Below are 18527 nucleotides of genomic sequence, written 5' to 3'. Positions count from 1 at the left end.
TGCTGCTGCATCTCTGGCAAATGCCTTGACTAATTTAACTAGATAGATCATCCAAACAGAAAATCAACAAGGAAACAGTGGCTTTGAATGACACATTGGACCAGATGGATCTAACAGACATATTGAGAACATTCCATCCTAAAACAGTGGAATACATGTTCTTTTCAAGTACACATGGAACATTCTCCAGAAGAAATCATACATTAGGCCACAAATCAAGTCTCGACAAATTAAAAAAGATTGAAGACATACCATGCATCTTTTCTGACCACAATGCTATGAAACTAGAAATCAACCACACGAGAAAATCTGGAAAGAACACAAATACATGGAGGTTAAATAACATGCTACTAAACAATGAATGGGCCAACTGAGAAATCAAAAAGAAAATCAAATCAAATCAAAGAGGAAATAAAAAAGTACATAGAGACAAATGAAAATGAAAACACAATGGTCCAAAGTCTTTGGGATGCAGCAAAAGCTGTTCTAAGCAGAAATTTATAGCAATATAGGCCTACCTCAAGAAACAAGAAAAATCTCAAACCACCTAACCTTATACCTAAAGGAGCTAGGAAAAGAAGAACAAACAAAACTCAAAGCCAGTAGAAGGAAGGAGATAATAGATATTAGAGCAGAAATTAAAAACAAAACAAAGGAAAAACAGACCTATGAAACCAGAAGCAGGTTCTTTGAAAAGATCAACAAAATTGACAAACCTTTAGCTGGATTCATTAAAAAAAGGTGGGACTCTGATGAACAAAACCATTAATAAAAGTGGAAAAATAACACCACCACAGAAATAGAAGAGACTATAAGAGAGTATTAAGAAAAATCATATGCCAACAAACTGGATAACCTAGAAGAAATGGATAAATTCCTAGAAATATATAACATCCCAAAACTGGATCAGGAAGAAATAGAAAATCTGAACAGACCTATTACCAGCAAAAAAATCAAATCAGTAATAAAAACAAACAAACAAACAAACAAACAAACAAAAAAACTCCTAAAAAACCCAAAAGTCCAGGACCAGGGCTTCACAGGTAAATTCCACCAAACTTTTAGAATTAATACCTATACTTCTCAAACAATACCAAAAAAGTAGAAGAGGAAGGAGAACTTCCAAATTCATTCTATGAGGCCAAAATTACCTTGGTTCCAAAACCAGATAAGGACACTGCAAAAAAAAAAAAAAAAAAGAGAGAGAGAGAGAGAGAGAGAGAGAGAGAATATTACAGGCCAATGTCTCTGATGAACATAGATGTAAAAATTCTCAACAAAATAATAGCAAATCAAATCCAACAACACATTAAAAAAATCATTCCCCACAATCAAGTGGGATTTATTCCTGGGATACAAGGGTAGTTCAATATTTGCAAATCAATGTGATATGTCACATCAATAAGATAAAGGATTAAAAACCATGTGATTATTGCAATAGATACAGAAAAGGCATTTGAAAAGTGCAACATTGATTTATGAAGGAAACCCTCAATGAAGTAGGTTTAGAGGAAATATACCTCAACTTAATAAAGGCCATCTATGAAAAACCCACAGCTAACATCATCCTCAATGGGGTGGGGAAACTGAGAACCTTCCTGCCACGGTCAGGAACAAGATAAGGATGTCCACTCTTACCACTTTTATTCAATATAGTACTTGAAGTCCCAGCCACAGCAATTAGATAAGAAAAAGAGATAAAAGACATCTAAATTGGTAAGGAAGACAAGAACTAAAAGGCATCCACAGTTGTAGGAAAGAAGTAAAACTTTCATTATTTGCAGATGACATGATACTATACAGAAAAGACCCTAAAGACTCGATGAAAAAACTGCCTAGAACTGACAAATGAATTCAGCAAAGTCACAGGACGCAAAATCTGTTGCATTTCTTTGCATACCCAAGTGTCCATCAATAGAGGAATGGATAAAGAAGATGGCAGCATATTTTTACAATAGATTATTATTCAGGCATGAAAATGAATGAAATCTTGCCATTTGGAACACCATGAATGGATCTGGAGGGAATAATGCCAAGGGAAGTAAATCAGAGAAGACAAATACCATTTGGTTTCACTTATATGAAGAATTTAAGAAACAAATGAACAAAGGAAAAGAGAAAACCAAAAAGGCAGACTTAACTATAGAGAACAAACTGATGGTTGCCAGAGGGGAGCTGGATGGGGGAATGAGTGAAACAGGTGAAGGGGATCAAGAGTACACTTAGCATGATGAGCACTGAGTAACGTATAGAATTGTTGAATCACTCTACTGCACACCTGAAATTAATATAACACTATATGTTAACTATATAGGAACTCAAAAATTTTAAAAATTGTTATCCAAAATATACAAATTCTTAAAACTCAACAACCCAATTGAAAAATAGGCCAAAGACCTTAACAGACACCTCACCAAAGATGATACACATATTGCAAATAAGCATATGAAAAGATGCTCCACATCACATGCCATCAAGGAACTGCAAATTCAAACAATAATGAAATACCACCACACACTTCTAAGAATGGCCACAAATTACAACACTCACAAGAGCAAAAACAATGGTGAGGATGTAGAGCAACAGGAATGGTCATTCACTACTGGTCAGAATGCTCTGCAAGACAGCTTGGCAGGTTCTTACAAAACTAAATATACTCTTACCATACTACCCAGCGGTCATGTTCCTTGGTATTTACCTGAAGGAGTTGAAAACTTATGTCCATACACAAATGTTTACAGCAACTTTATGCACAATTGTCAAAATTTGGATGCAACTAAGATGTCTTTTAGTAGGTGAATAAACTGTGGAACAACCACATAATGGAGTGTTATTCAGTAATAAAAAGAAATGAGCTACAGAGTCATGAAAAGATAGAGTGATCTTCAATGCATATTACTAAGTGAAAGAAGCCCATCTACAAAGGCTACATATTAAATAATTCTAACTATATGACATTCTTGAAAAGTCAAAACTATGGAGACAATGAAATATCAATGGGTATCAGGAACTGGGGGTGGGAGGATGAATAGCTGGGACATGGAGGAATTTTTAGGGCAGTGAGTATTCTGTATGAAACAATAAAGGTGGATATACATTACTATACATTTTTCTAAACTCACAGAATGTACAAAACCATGAATGAAGTATAATATAAACTACAGACTTTGAGTAATTATGAAGTGTCAACATAGGTCCATCAGTTGTAATAAATACACTTCTCCAGTAAGAGGTATTGAGGATGGGGAAGGCTGTGCCTGTGCCGCGGTAGGGGGCATTTGGAAAATCTCTGTACCTTTCTATTAATTTTGCTGCAAACCTACAGCTGCTCTTAAAAATAATAAGGTTTTTAAAAAATTATAATTCAGCAAATAGAAATATATCCAACATTCTTGAAAGACTCAATATCAGAGGTCAGTTCTCCAAAGTCCACACCTGTGACACAGTTCCAATGAAAATACCAGTCAGTCTTTTTCTAGAGCCACATAAGTCAGCCATAGCATTTATTTTTTTTAATTTTTTTTATTTATTTATGATAGTCACACACAGAGAGAGAGAGAGAGAGAGGCAGAGACACAGGCAGAGGGAGAAGCAGGCTCCATGCACCGGGAGCCCGACGTGGGATTCGATCCCGGGTCTCCAGGATCGTGTCCTGGGCCAAAGGCAGGCGCTAAACCACTGCACCACCCAGGGATCCCAGCCATAGCATTTATCTGGAAGAATTAGCAAGCAAAAATTTCCTGGAAAACTTAAAAACTCCAATGTTGTAGAGGAGGCGGGGATGGCTATGAGATATTCAAATATTATATAAGCTTGTACAATTAAAGTAGTATGCAATGATGTACTGAAGAGAGAGACAAACTCATAGAACAGGAAAGAAAATATAGAAATAGATCCAAGGACATTTGAATATTTAGAATATAAGCACAATATTTCATATCAGTGATGTGAGGGGAAATAAAATTAACTTGCACAAGTGCTTTCATTAATTATGAGAAAAAATTATTAAGTTTGAATAAATAAAAATAAAAACTTTTGCCCAAAAAAGTCAGTAGTAAAATGCCAGGGACAAAAATGAGAAGAATATCTGCAAATTAAACCATAAAGAACTGTAACCTGTAATATATAAAGGCCTTCCCAAAATTAAGACTAACAGGCTGACAGAAAAATGAGCAAATGATATGACCAGACAGCTCACAGAATACATGGCTCTAATCAGAGGAGAAAAATGTTCCGACAAGCCTCTAATAAGGTAAATGCAAAATTAAATAAAACGTGATTCCACTTGTCACCTCTCAGATTGTCAAAAACCCAAAGGCTGACAATTACCATCACTAGCCAGGCTGTCACCAAGCAAATATTCATGTGTTGCTCATAGGAAGAGCAAAGAGGTAGAGCATATCACTGTGGAGGGAAATTTGATGCTGCCTGCTAAAACTGCATCGTGTTTATCCTTTAACAAAGCAGTCCTCTTGAGATTTTATTTTGAATATACATTGGAAAAAGTACAAAATCACATATGAACAGCTTACTCAACATTGCAGTCTTTGTAACAGCAAAAGACTAGAATATATACAAGTGTCTATCAATAAAGGACTAGATGAAAAATTATGGTAGAGCCGCAATTGGAGTGCTATGCAGCTACAAAAAGAAGTGAGGGAGACCTTGTATATGAGTGATTTCAGGATGAATTATTAAATGATAAAAATATGGGCAGAACAATGTGTATTGCATGCTACTGTTATTTAAAAAAAACCCACAAAGGATATGCATCTACATATTTACTTCTATTTTCATAAAGACATAGGATAGGATGTCCTATGGATAAGGATAACCTCCAGATGAAAAGAGATGCTTCCTAAAGAAGAAGGAAGGTGACAGAAGGAGACAGATATGGCAGGTTTTTCCTTCTGGATTTAGCTGAGTGAATAGTGATGACCGGAACGGCGGCAGCCAGCTTGCAACCATGACGGGAGCTATGGCAAAGAATTGTCCCAGTGTGCACTGAGGGTAACTGAGTGGACACAGAATGACTCTCGGTCCCACGTGAGGTTAGAGCTGATGAATTCAACACTGAAGCTACCCTACTTGCTGACTTTTATTCTCCATATTGTTTTGTCTATGACTAGAAGCCAGAGTATATTGACATGCTATTATCTAGTAGTGAAAAATAAGATAATTCATGAAGAAAAGTTACTTACCACCACATCTCACATGGTAAACCTTCAATAAATATTAGCTGATATTATTATCTACCTCCCTGTTTTCCAACCTATCACCAAATTTTTCCCATCATCCTCCTCAGTATCACTGACATCTTTTCTCTCTATCCTTGCTGCTATCACTTACTGTAACGTCTGTTCTACATAACTCAGGAGCACTTTCATTGCTTATCTGATTGTACAGTGAACCTGTCTCTTTGCTCGTACCCAGCTAAAAACTCTTAATGGCTTCACTCTTGGGATCAAGATCAAAATCCTTAGCATGGCCTACAGTAGACCGCCATAGTTCATTGGCTTAACTCTTCAACCACATTGTTATCTATTACTCTTGCCCTTGCTGTCTGTATTCCAATCATGCTTGACGTACCTCAGTTCCTGGGATGAATTTTGCTCCTTCCCACCACAGGGCCTTTGCATGTACTCTCCCCACCATGTGGAATGCATCCCAACCACTCCTCCTCTTTTGCTGAATTTGCTCCTACTCATTCTTCAGCTAAAGCATATCTTCGGTGAAGCCTTTCCAAAATCCCTGTCCAAATCAAGTTCTTTCGTTATATGCTTTCATGGAAAGTTTCTTTCCTTTTATTTACTAGATACTGTTAGCGTGATCAGAATGAGAGATTTCTGGTCTCTTCTGATACACGCATATCAGATTATTCCTTCTTCTTCACTTTGCATTAAAAAGGAAGGGAGCTGTCAATTTAGTACATTGTTTTCTCAAAGATTTCTTGACTACTCAAGAAATAAACATTCTAATCCCTAGAAGTTGCACAGGAGAGTAGTGTAGGGAATGTGGGCTTTAGAGTTAGACCTGCATTTGGAACTCTGCTCCTGCTCCTGATGAGCAATAGGACCCTGCGGAGTTATCTCTGAGCCTCAGCATTTTCCCCTATACAATGTAGACAATGCACCTCGTAAGAATTGGCCATTATTTGTGTATCAGGCTGAGTACCTAGGACCTAGGGAATTCCTTCTTTTTTTTTTTTTTAAATTTTATCCTTGTTTTATTTAAAATCTGTTTCCAGGCCAGTCTGCAGATATTTTTCCAAAAATATCTCCATCCATGGTTAAAACTCTTGCTTTAGTTCTGGATGCATAAGTCCCCCCTTACCCCCCAAAAAGGATTCCTGTAACTGCTCTTTCAAGGCAGAGTAATGCTCTGTAGCCCTTGGGTGTTTAATAAATACTGGTTATGCACTGATTGCATCACTCAAAGCCACTCTATCTTGTGCTTGAAATGCCCCTGATTTGGAAAATTCTCTTTTGCAACTAGGAAAATACTTCAGAAAGTGGTCTTTTACAAACTCTTCTCTTATGACATCATACTTTATCTGTCATTGGCACTAGTATCCACACTGACACTTTATTTTTTTTTTTGGTATCCACCTGACATCTTAAAAATAAATGAGAATGATGTTTACTCTAAGTAGAAAGAAGATGTGATGCAGTGGGAAAACAGAAGCTTCCTTCACTGTTTTTCTGATTTTCTACCCCCAGGATTAACTTCCCCTTAAACACTAACAAATTAAAGCTCCTGTGCATATCACACATAATCTGTTTGGGCAGGCATAATAGCTTTAATACACTGCTGTTATAATGGGTCATTTTTCTTGTCTGATCCTCGTTATAAGCTGTGACTCAGACCCTGGTCTTGGACCAAGATTCCAAAACAGTGAATGAAGGTAAGTCACATCTCCTAATTTGTAAAAGAGAGCAAGCTGACTCGAGATGCAAGATCTCATACAAACAGGGATTTTGTTCATTGCCTATCTCAGATTTTAGATGGGGTGGCATTTTGTGCCTCCAGGAAAAGGCAAGAAATAGATCCCCTGAAGCCTCCAGAAAGCAACAACCCCACTGACACCTTGGTTTTAGCCACTTATGACTCCTTTAGATTTCCAACATCCAGAATTGTAGGAGAATATACCACATGTTTAAAGCTACTAAATTTATAGTAATTTGCCACAGCAATAGTAGGAAAATAATGTCATCCGCTGTCTCATTTACCCCACAGATTATGGGGTCATACATCTCTATCCCAGGTTCCAGCTTCCTGCCGTTGGGTTGTCTCAAATTAAATACACTTAAGATGCAGATGTTAATAATACCCAGCAGATGGCACGGAGTGCCATAGGAACAGATGGGGAAAAAGAAAGAAAAAGTAAAAGGAAATGAGATCACAAAGAAGGTCTAATTATGGCATTATTATCTATAGGAGTTAGGGCCAGCCGTACTGTGGCAGCAGATGTTGGGGCCAATACCAGACATTCCTTAGATGGAAAATGTCAAGGGAAACCCAGATACCCAGTGCTGACTAATTTAAAGAGATTTCTGCTGGAGGATGTCTGAGAAAGAATGTTTTCTTAAAGAGAGATGGGTCAAGAAAGGACCTTTGCTTACTTCTGTTCCTCTTTGGTGTGCTTGATGTGAGGACATGCCACATGGAACTGTTGCAGCCATTTTGGGACCATGAAGAAGAGGCCAAGAGAATTCTAGAGAGGGCAACTCATTGTTCTTATAGTACTGAGCCTCTGATTCAGCCATGGGGAGGCACATTTCTAAATTTCATTTTATGTAGGCAGTGGAATATCTACATTAATCTTTAGACAGAAATTTATTCTATCACTTGTGGTCAAAAGCATTATAACTAAAATGCCAACTTAAAAAAATAATGTTTGGGGCACCTGGGAGGCTCAGTTGTAAACCTCTGGCTCTTGGTTTCAGCTCAAGTCACAATCCCAGGGTCCCAGAACTGAGCCCCGCATCCGGCTCCATGCTCAGCAGGGAGTCTGCTTCTCTCTCTCTCCCTCTCTCTCTCTCCCTCTGTCCCTCCCCCCACTCATGGACACTCTCTCTTTCTAAAATAAATATATAAATAAATATTTAAAAAATGAAAATAAAATAAAGTTTGTCTTCTAAATCCATCTAAAGTCCTTGCTAATCATCTCAGCTCAAAAGTGTTTTCTGAGAACTGACTTTGCACTATTATATTGAGGGGGCATAAAAATGCTCCGGATATGATCCCTGTGCTCAAGAAACTTATATCAGTATATGCAGAAATTCTATCCACAGAATACATAAATCTTAAAAGGTGGGTAGGAGAATTCAAAGAGCCACGAGTTTGGAGAGAGAATAAGCCACTGAAACAGATATATTGAATACCCAAGTGTACCACAGGCAGGATGGAGAGAGGTTAAACCAATAATAAAGCTCACAAAAAATTCAGTCTGCTTTTTATCACACACCTACAATTCTAAATAATGTCAGTGATCAAATATTCCTCCTAGAAGAAATACTTTTGAGTGCACGTTCTAGATAATTCTTTGGTTGCAATTAGGTTTTAGTAATATATACATCTGTTTGAAATTAGTATCTTTTTATATTTTGATAAACATATAGACTTGATTATACATTCATTTCAAGAGCAAGTTTGTTTTGATTCAGAACCATTTGCTTTGAGATATCTTTCCCTTGAATGACCTAAGTCAAATCAGATAATTTCTGAGGTCAATACTGCTGTCCCACTTCAGAAATCTGGAAACCAAGGGTGACTGTACTTTGGAAGTTAAATATGCCTCTTTCTTTAGCATTTATGACTTCCCCCTAAAATGTAGAGAAACAGAAAGCAGGCAGGTTCTGAGGTTTAATCTAGTAGATTCTCTTCATATCTCAGTTATTAGAAAAAAAAATGGTTAACACCTCAGGAGAGCACGGGTCATATTTACCCTTCAGGGAGAATCATTTAGCCATGGTGGATCAATATCTTCTAATAGAGCACATTTTGGGTGGTAGTAATCTTCTGTATCTCTGCTGTGTCTTTCCAATATGGTAGCTTCTAGCCACATGCAGCTCCTGGGCATTGGATTCTAACTAGTGTGACTGAGAAACTAGACTTTTTAATTTACTTTTAATTAATTTATATTTCAATTTAGATTATTGAAGAGTACAGAAACAGATCATAGAGCCTATTAGTTTCTTTCACAGATGAATGAATAGATAAAAAGTATATCTTTTGTATACATACAAATGTATACATAAAGATATATACATACAGACGTGTGTGTATATATATAATATACAACAGAATATTATTCAGGATAAATGGATAAAAAATAAGATATATACACAGATATGTACATACACACAACAGAATATTATTCAGCTATAAAAAAAGGAAATCCTGCCATTTGTGACAACATGGATAAGCTTAGAGGTCACTATGCTAAGTGAAATAAGTCAGAGAAAGACAAATACTTGTATTATACCTGTAGTGCAATCTAAAATAGTACAAAATCGGGCAGCCCTGGTGGCGCAGGTTTAGTGCCGCCTGCAGCCTGGGGTGTGATCCTGGAGACCTGGGATCGAGTCCCATGTCAGGATCCCTGCATGGAGCTTGCTTCTCCCTCTGCCTGTGTCTCTGCCTCTTTCTCTGTGTCTCTCATGAATAAATAAATAAAATCTTAAAAAAATAATAAAATAAAACAGTACAAAATCAAACTCACAGATACAGAGAACAGATCGGTGGTTGCCAGAAGTGGGGGATGAAGGAGTGGGGTGCTGGGGAATGAGTGAAATCAGTGGAGGTGGAAAAAATTTTTAATTACAAAAAAAATGTAAAATGCAAGGGTTTGCAATCTTTGTTGATGCAAGCCTAGCAAAAATTCCCAGTTTCCTTATCAACAAAGCTAAATATGCTATTTTAGCTTCCATGAAAGCCGTTTCTGAGAGATGTTATTTAAGATAACAGTGGGAACACATGTGGACACTTGCTTTTTATTTTTAAATCCTCAGCTCATTTCTTCTTCTTTCGTATGGCTTTTTTTCATACTTTTCCAAATTGAGTGGTATTCAGCTCAAATGTCACCATCTCTGTAACCCCTCCAGTCAGTGAAGGATAGAAATCCAACTCCGAGAAAGCTTAAGAAAAATGTGGAACTGTATTATGTGTACATTAAATTCAAGTGGAATCATATGGACTCAGCAAAATCAACACAACAATGATGGTACAAGAACAGCAACAAACAGGGACTGATGTGTATTGTTTAAATACAAAATAGCTCCTAAACTTAAGCCAAATACCCAAACTCATGCTTAATTGAAGGAAGTATCTGTTCTGTCCCTTCTAGTCTTTGAAGGTAATTTTGACTTCATGTAATTTTTGCATCTCCTGCTGAATTTTGGGCCCAGGCTCTGAGTAAGATGTGACTTCGATGTACCCTATTTGATACAGATAGGAATTGAAATATACTCAACTTTTGGAAAATTCTGCTTCATTCTTCCATTTCTTGTGTCCTTCTTTTTCTGAGGTCTCTAAAATCTATTACATTCCATAAATATTATTTCTGATGTGAAATTAGTTTATTGACACAGGAATTATGTCCCAGTGACTAATTCTGGTATCTTCTGAAACTTGAAAGCCAAGTATGGAAAGACATGTATGTATGGTACATTAAATGTCATTAACAAGTCAGAATATATGTTCACACATATTTGATTATATGTGGGTAAAAACATACAGACAAATTACTATGTATGAGCAATGACAATTCTTTAAGAATAGAACTGATGAAAAGAAGATAAAAGAGGCTCTTAGTGCCATTATTATCATTCTGAAGATGTAATCATGCCTACATGGTATATTATTAATCTGGTAATCTATCAGCTGGAACCTTCCATTAAGCAATATCTCGTACACCGACAGAACAACAAAGATAAATTATCTGTTGGATTGTGAAAAGTCTTTGAAGTGCAAAAATTTTTAACACTATATTAAAATACGCACATATTTTAAATTATATGAAAATTTTTCTTTCATGAATAAGTAATATTATGTGTGTTATATAAATAACTAATCAAAAACCATTCCAACTATGAGTTATTTGTTCCCAAATGCCAGAGCTGGGATTAGTACATTCACTGACAAATTTTTATCGTTCTATAGGAAAGTTAGAAAAATAAAGACATAAATGATTGAGTTTTATTCTGTAACTATGTTTCCTGAGACATTTTTTGGTACTAAAGTATCTGTTCCTAAAGTAGGCAAGCTTACACTAGCCGCTGAAATTCTTTTGACTCTCGACCTAGAGAATCAGAATGTCTTGGAGGAATGACCAGACATGAACATATTTAACAAGTTTTTCATTGATTCAAATACATCCTAATGTTGGAGAACCACTAGTATGGAGTCAAGTGTGCAGACCTTGAATCCAGACACTCAAAAGTTTGAAATCTTGCCTTGTTATTTCCTGAGTGACCTAAGATGCTTGACTTAATGTCTTTCAGCCTTCATCACCTCAAGTATAAATTGGAAGAGCTGTTAGAAGAGGAAATGTTAATCAATGTGAAGTTTCCGATAGCACTTGGTCTAGAATAGAAACCCAAGGACATTAGTTCTCTTCCAAACCCTGAAGATGCTAAGGGTCTATCATGCTGTGTCTTGCATAGTATATTTTGATAGGCAGAATTGTGATATGGTCCCCCCAAATTCCTGATCACTGGTTGATGAATCCTACACCAATCTAGGTACTGCTGTGAAGGAATTTTGCTTAAGTAATTAAAGTCCCAAATCTGTTGATCTTAAATAAGATTATTCTGGTGGGCCTGACCTAATCACACGAGCCCTTTATTTATTTTTAGTTTAGTTTCTTCCTTCCTTCCTTCCTTCCTTCCTTCCTTCCTTCCTTCCTTCCTTCCTTCTTTCTTTTTTTGAGACCAAGATGGTTTGTTTATTCAGCTACAAGCTGAAAGGTTTTAATGATCAGAAAATGCCCTTAAGTTTGGTTCTTGACTTTTGCAGTTAAAGTTGACAAGAGCTTATGTATTATTCTTGTGTTTAGGCTTACACCTGGTGATCTGTGTTATTTTTATCATGTAATTAGCATGTAAAATTTTATTCTGGGTTAAATAACCTATTTCAAAGGTTTTAATGTACTCTAGCTTGTTCCCCTATGACATGACATCTGGTGACGTTTCCTGGATTTTTGTTATCAAAGTTGCCACAAGCTTGTGGTATCACCACAAGCGCAGCTACCATCTGTCCCATTACATTACTATTACAGTATCATTGACTATACTCCTGCTCTGCTTTTTATTCTCATGACTTACTCATTCCATAACTGGAGGCCTATATCTTCCTCTCCTCTTCACTCATTTTGCCCAGCCCCATCCCCCCTCCCCTCTGGCAACTATCATTTTGTTTTTTGTATTTATAGATCTGATTCTGCTTTAGTTTATTCATTTTTTTTTAGATTCCATTTATTCATATATTTGTCTTTCTTTGACTCATGGCATGATATCATTCTTTTTAATGGCTGCATGATATTCCATTGTGTGTGTGTGTGTGTGTGTGTATACACACCACACAGTACCACATCTTCCGTATTTGTTTATTGATTGACATTTAAGTTGCTTCCATGTCTTGACTATTGCAAGCAATGCTGCTATAAACATAGAGGTGCACATACCTTTTTGATTTAGTGTTTTTGTTTTCCCTGGGTAAATACCCAACAGAATTACTAGATCATAATGTATTTCCATTTTTAATTTTTTGAGGAACCTCTACACTGTTTTCTATAAGTGGCCATGCCAATTTGCAGACCCATCAAGAGGGCACAAGGGTTCCTTTTACTCCACATCCTCACCAAGCCTTGTTATTTCTTGTCTTTTTTATTCTAGCCACTCTAATAGGTGGAGGTGACATCTAATAGTGGTTTTGATTTGTATTTTCCTGATGATTAGTGATGTTGATCATCTTTTTATGTGTCTGTTGGCCACCTGTCCATCTTCTTTGGTAAAACATTTATTCAGGTCCTTTGCCCATTCTTTAATTGGATTTTTTGGTGTTGAGTTGTATAAGTTGTTAAAATGTCCGTATTAGGGAATCCCTGTGTGGCTCAGCCATTTGGCACCTGCCTTCGGCCCAGGGCGTGATCCTGGAGTCCCAGGATCAAGTCCCACGTCAGGTTCCCTGCATGGAGCCTGCTTCTCCCTCTGCCTGCGTTCCTGCCTCTGTGTGTGTGTGTGTGTGTGTGTGTGTCTCTCATGAATGGATGAATGAATGGATGAATGAATGGATGAATGAATAAATAAATAAATAAATAAATAAATAAATAAATAAATAAAATATTAAAAAAAAAAGTCTGTATTACCCAGAGCCACCTACAGAGTTGATGCAATCCCTATTGGTAAAAGCATTTTTCACAAAACTGGAACAAATAATACTAAAACTTGTATGAAATCACAAAAGATCCCGAATAGCCAAAGCAATCTTGAGAAAGAAGAAAAAAGCTGGAGAAATCACAGTGTCAGATTTCAAGATGTACCACAGAGCTATGGTAATCAAAACAGTATGGAACTGGCACAAAAAATAGACGCATAAATCAATAGAACAGAAGAGAGGCACCCAAAATAACCCATACTATATGGTCAATTAATCTATGAGGAAAGAGCCAAGAATATAAAGTGGTGAAAAGACAGTCTCTTCAATAAACGGTACTGGGAAAACTGGACAGCTACATGTAAAAAAATGGAACTGAATCATCTCCTAATACCACATATAAAAATAAACTGAACCTGGATTAAAGACCTGAACATGAGACCTGGGACCATAAAAATCTTAGAAGAGAACACAGGTGATAATTTCTCTGACATCAACCATAGCAACATTTTTCTAGATATGTCTCCTGAGGCAAGGGAAACAAAAGCAAAAATAAACTATTGGGACTATCTCAAAATAAAAAGCTTTTGCACAACAAAGGAAACCATCATCAACAACAAAAAAGACAACCTACTGAATAGGAGAAGATATTTGCAAATGACATACCTGATAAGGGGTTAATATCTAAAATATACAAGGAATTTAGACAACTCACAAGAGCCCTTTAAAAGCACAGGAGGAGTCAGAGAGATGCACTCAGGCAGGCCTGGAAGAAGGTCAACGTCCGCATTGTAAACTGCCATGGGGCCACATGGCGAGTGGCCACTAGTTGCTAAGATCAGGCCCTCACTGATAGTCCACAAAGGGAACCCAGTCCTACAACTACAAGGAAATGAATCTGAAGGAGGTTAGAGGAGACGTTTTCCCTGGTTGAGTCTCTGGGTGAGCATGCCGCTGGCTGTTATCTTGACTTCAACTTTGCCAAACCCTGAGCTGAGAACCCAAACATGCTGTGTCAGACTCCTGACCCACACAACAGTGAGACAGTGAGTATCGTCCTCAGTCTCCAAGTTTGTGACAATTTGTTACGTGGTGATAGAAGAAAATATGTGCAGTGCAATTGTGTTATAGGATTACATTTTTTAAAGGTAACATTATTTGAAGAACACATTCTTCCTTTTGCCTTTTTGGCCAGGCACCTATGCTTGTAACTATAATATAAATACAAAGTGACAGTTTTTATCTTCCAAGGGACAAAATGGAAGGAAAAACAACATATTTGCTATTTTGACATATCACGGAGGACTACATAAATGCACATCTCTTTCACTCCATCTCCTTTAGTTTGTTATAAATGCCCTACAGTGAAATAACCTTCCTATCTTGCCCAGAGGCTTAGCTAAGAGTCTAGAAGAAACAACAACTGAACTTTTAACTTGTGGAAACAGCAATCCGCAAAGGTTTAGAACTGTGAAGAGCTTTTCCCCTTATTACTGTTGTTGACTTTTTCTTTTCTGACTCCTTCTATATTACTAAGAGGAAGGGACTGACACTTTCTGCCTTTCTGACCTGGACCAAAATCAAGACTTCCTCTGAAAATCTTTAGGCTTCAGTAATCACACTAAGCTTCATATGTTGTTCAGACTGAATTCCAATTGGTTTGGATTGTTTAAATGAGGGACTTAGACCAGTAACTGTATCTTCTAATGTATTTCAAATAAAAATGAATCATCTTTAGTCTCCCTGAAGTCTGATTTAATAGACGCATAAAGATCTCTTTCCATCTTTTTATACCATCAACCAACTATGTGTAGGCATTTCCACTTGTGTAGGAGGCATGTGTGCATTTCCCACATAGATAACAGCACCTCCCACTTACTGAGCAATTATATGTCAGACCCCATTGTGGGTACTTTAGGTGTATTAATTTAACTGTGATACTGTGATAGCATCTCTCTGACAAAGGTACCAAAGGTTCTAACCTAGCATCTCTTGTACAATGAGGAACCTGCAGAGTATTTAAATAACTTTCCCAAAATCACATGGCTAATAAGTGGAGGAGCTGGGAATCCAGAAATTCTGGCTCTTGAGTTGTGTATTTAATGCCTATTCTATTTTGAGACAAGAAGTATTAATCCTCTCAGTCCCCAAATCCATAGCATGCGAAGTGTGGCATTCAGCAGAAGATGCCAGACCTTCATGTCAAAGCATGTTTTCTCTGCCTGGAGAGGCAAAATGCACAGGCGTGAGACAAGGAAAATATCCAAAAAAAAAATGGTGATCAAGTCCAAACCTGTCCCTCTTCTTCATCACTGTTACTGGCAATAAAAATGAAGAATAAGAAAGCCTGCTTTAAAGCTTCTTCCTAGAGCCTAGAAAATTCAATAAGGCACCATAAAACAGACAGTACAATTTAAGAGTTTATAACAAAATAGAAGCTTTCAGTTCAAGTTATGAGATAAATAGGTCTTGAAGGTGACTCCCTGGATCCATGCTCCTTTATAACATGTTCTTGGGTCCAAAACACTGTGCTTGGGTTGAAATGAAGGAAGGTACACTCCACTCTTCTTGCTCCTAAATTACGTGTTACTGTCACTGATGTCAGGAAGTTAAACTGTGTGTTTGTGTGTGTACATATTTAAAAACAAAACAAAACCATAAGATGCACAAAAGGGGTTTCTTTTCCTGGAAGAACAGATTTTAGGACGACTCAGTTTTCTTCCCACCATGTTCCAAATGAGCTCTGAAAATAGAACTAGCACAACTGTATGTCTCCAGCAATCCTGTGTCTCTGAAACTTGTCTATCTCCATGTTCTGAAAATTAAATTATACCTTAAATGAGGGTGGGGGGGTGCCTATATGTAGGAGACCTGTGATGAATCACTTCTGATACAAATAATTGCCCTTTAAATGTTCTAATTTGGAAGTGAATATGTGCCACGTTGGTGTCAAGGGAATTGCTCAGCTCAGGCATCCTCATCCCTCATGGGAACTCTGGTGTTGCATTCCTAACCACATTCCCTGTGTTCAGCCTCATGGCATCCAAATGGCCCTCCTTCCCACCTCTATCACCTTGAGCAGGGGGCCTGATCTTGGAAAGTTCAGTGGTCCATCAACTTAGATTAAAAAAAATCTGTATTTTCACTAATATCTAACTGAAATTTTGCATTTCTTTTTGTCTAGAATGAAGACAACCACCCTCAGTATTATTTGCAGTAGCAGTGACCTTTGTCACCAGAGAACATCAGAGACACTTCCCTATCTCATTATAGCTGCAGTAAATATCCCTAAATATCATGTACCTTGCTACCACTCAAAATTATCATAGTTATTAGACTTGCTGCTACATCTTGTTATTTAATACATTTAATAAAGCAGCATATATATTGCTGTATCATAAATGTATGTTTTCCTGCATTTAGATCACTGTATTTTATTTATTTATTTTTAATTTTTAAAAAAAATTTTTTTATTTATTTATGATAGTCACAGAGAGAGAGAGAGAGAGGCAGAGACACAGGCAGAGGGAGAAGCAGACTCCATGGAGCCCGACGTGGGATTCGATCCCGGGTCTCCAGGATCACGCCCTGGGCCAAAGGCAGGCGCCAAACCGCTGCGCCACCCAGGGATCCCTAGATCACTGTATTTTAATGTAATTGGTCTTTTTTTTTTTTTTTATGATAGTCAGAGAGAGAGAGGCGCAGAGACAGAGGCAGAGGGAGAAGCAGGCTCCATGCACCGGGAGCCCGACGTGGGATTCGATCCCGGATCTCCAGGATCGCGCCCTGGGCCAAAGGCAGGCACCAAACCGCTGCGCCACCCAGGGATCCCTGTAATTGGTCTTCTTTAAAATTCTACGTGTCTATTTTTTCTTTTGAACCCTGAGAAGGGAGGGCACTTGAGTGACTCCATTGGGTAAGTGTCTGCCTTCGGTTCAGGTCATGATCCCGAGGTCCTGAGATCAAGCCCCACAACAGGCTCCCTGCTCAGTGGGAAGCCTGCTTCTCCATCTCCCTCTGCTGCTCACCCTGCTTGTGTTCTCTCTCTCTCTCTCTCTCTCAAATAAATAAAATAATTTAAAAAAATCCTGAAAATGGATATTTTGGCCTTCCCACACTGCTAAAAGGGAATCCCTGGCATGCACACACAAGAATTAAGAACTTCTCTGGATCTTACTAAAATAAAGTCCTCATAATGTTACATCCTTAAGCTTTGTTAGTGGTGCCAGGTCATCTTCCTAATGGTGCTTAATTCCTCTGTGGCTCACAGAAGGCCTTGCATGATCTATTCTCCCCCCACTGCCTTGCCACCTGCATGCTGATCCTCGTACTCCACATTTCATCTGTTCCACATGTCTCAAGCTGCTGGATGCACTGAACAATCCCAACTCTCTTTTGTCTCTGTGTCCAGTTCTGTCTGATAAAAATGTGTAGTATACTACTGCTGCTAGTAAACTCCTACTCACTCCATAAGACCCAGCTCAAGGTCACATCCTTGAGACACTGACATGATGACTCTTTGTCTCTTCCAGACTTGGGAGAATCACTTGTTCCTTTGCCCCATGCCTGTACACGCTACCTACATTATAGCACCTGATGCAGGGCATTGTGCCTGTCTATGTGTAGGTCTCTTTAAGGGGTTTTGAGTTTGGGAGATCTTTGAGCCATCTGTCCTACAACGGTGCCCAACACATTGTGGGCCTTTTATGCATGGGAACTTGACTGTTGTCCACAAGGGGTATATGAATAAAGTAAACCTTGAGTTGGCCCTAAAGCTGGTTCTGTGGTGACTATAGGATTCTCAGTTGAGGCAAAGTGGGACTAATTTGTCTTGCTGATAGCTTCTTTGTGAAACAGAGCTGTTAAATTGCAAATATTAGTGCTGCATTCTCTCAGCCAACTCTGGGCAAATTAATTTATATCTTCGGAATGCTCCCAAGGAACCCTTATGGTAAAAAAGCCACAGTCAACAGCTTCACTCTGTGTGATAATCTCCTAGTGGTGTCTCCTCCTGAAAAATTACATTTTTCTTTATAGACAAAATTTGTTCATCTGCTCATTCACTCCCTCAGAAGATATTTCCAAGAGTCTATGACCTGCCAGGTACTGTCTGGGAGACCCAGCAGTGAATGAGTCAAACCCTGCCCCTG

The 18527-nt window shown here is 37.9% G+C and overlaps 1 protein-coding gene across 2 annotated transcripts in view; it reads right to left on the bottom strand.

Annotated features, from left to right (window-relative positions):
* Positions 1-18527, bottom strand: part of TRPM3 (transient receptor potential cation channel subfamily M member 3) — a 501163-nt gene that overhangs the window by 362798 nt on the left and 119838 nt on the right. The gene's annotated exons all lie outside the window — the stretch shown is intronic.

This window comes from Nyctereutes procyonoides, unplaced genomic scaffold (genome assembly GCF_905146905.1).
Source record: "Nyctereutes procyonoides isolate TBG_1078 unplaced genomic scaffold, NYPRO_anot_genome, whole genome shotgun sequence".
Classification (NCBI taxonomy): domain Eukaryota; kingdom Metazoa; phylum Chordata; class Mammalia; order Carnivora; family Canidae; genus Nyctereutes; species Nyctereutes procyonoides.
Note: the sequence above shows the minus strand (reverse complement) of the source record. Positions and strands in the feature narration are given on the sequence as shown.